Raw genomic sequence first — 1,075 nt, 5'->3', positions numbered from 1 at the left:
TGGGCTGCAAAATCAATCACTCTCCTCCTTTTGCCAAAAAAAAAAAAGAGAGAGAGAGAGAGAGAGAAATCTGCCTCTACATTTCCAACCCTCATAGTCAGTGCTGATAGCAGGTATTCACTGTTGTACCACAAGAGTCTTATCTCCATTTCCTTTTGTCAGCCCGGTCCCAACAGATTGGAAATCATTCAGAGGAGGTTTTGCCTACCCGTGCCTTGTCTGGAACTAGGCTCCCTATTGAAAGCTTGTAAGCCAGTCACTTCTTGCCTTTATAGCCTTCCCTCCCCCCATTTTGGGACTGGGCAATTTTTAGTCGCCTTTAAGTATTCCAGTCAGTTATAGGATGAAGACGGGCTTACATGTTTTCTATTGTGATGTTTCTGGCTATCCCCCCCACCAAGTGTCTATTTCATAATGGTAGGCAAGGGAAACCAAGATTCAAAAGACAGCCAAGCATCCTAACATTATTCCCCTCTTTTACCCTTTCAAGCCATGCCTGAATCTCTGCATCCTGAAACCCTGTTATTCCAAGGTTGTGCATACATCGTCATTTACCTTTCTCCCACCTAGCCCATGCAAACCTGTCTAATTGTTTTCCCTTCCGCTTTGTTCTTCCATTCCTCTCCCCCTTCCTGTATATTGCCCCCTCCCCAGCACTCAAACTATCCTGTGTCTATTCCCTCCCCTGGGCTCCACCTTCCCGTCCCTCCCCTCACCCCACCCCCCACATCCAAGTAACCAGCAGAAAGTCCCTACCCCCTTTAGCGTGGGTTCTTTTTCTTAGTCTTTTACAGTAGTAGTCCTATGTAGTATTTGTCCTTTTGTGATTGACTAATTTCACTCAACATAATGTCCTTAAGGTTCATCCATGTTAGGAAGTTTGTTATTTTTTAAGGTAGCATAGTACTCCATTGTGTGTATGTATCACAGCTTGTTTATCCATTCTTCAGTCCATGGGCACTTTGGCTGTCTCCATCTTTTTGCTATTGTAAATAGTGCAGCTATGAACATTGGTGTGCATATATCTACTTGTGTTATGGCTCATTTTTCTTGTGGGTAAATACCAAGTAGAGGA

This window comes from Chrysochloris asiatica, unplaced genomic scaffold (genome assembly GCF_000296735.1).
Source record: "Chrysochloris asiatica unplaced genomic scaffold, ChrAsi1.0 scaffold00356, whole genome shotgun sequence".
Taxonomy (NCBI): domain Eukaryota; kingdom Metazoa; phylum Chordata; class Mammalia; order Afrosoricida; family Chrysochloridae; genus Chrysochloris; species Chrysochloris asiatica.
This window is presented reverse-complemented; position numbering follows the sequence as displayed.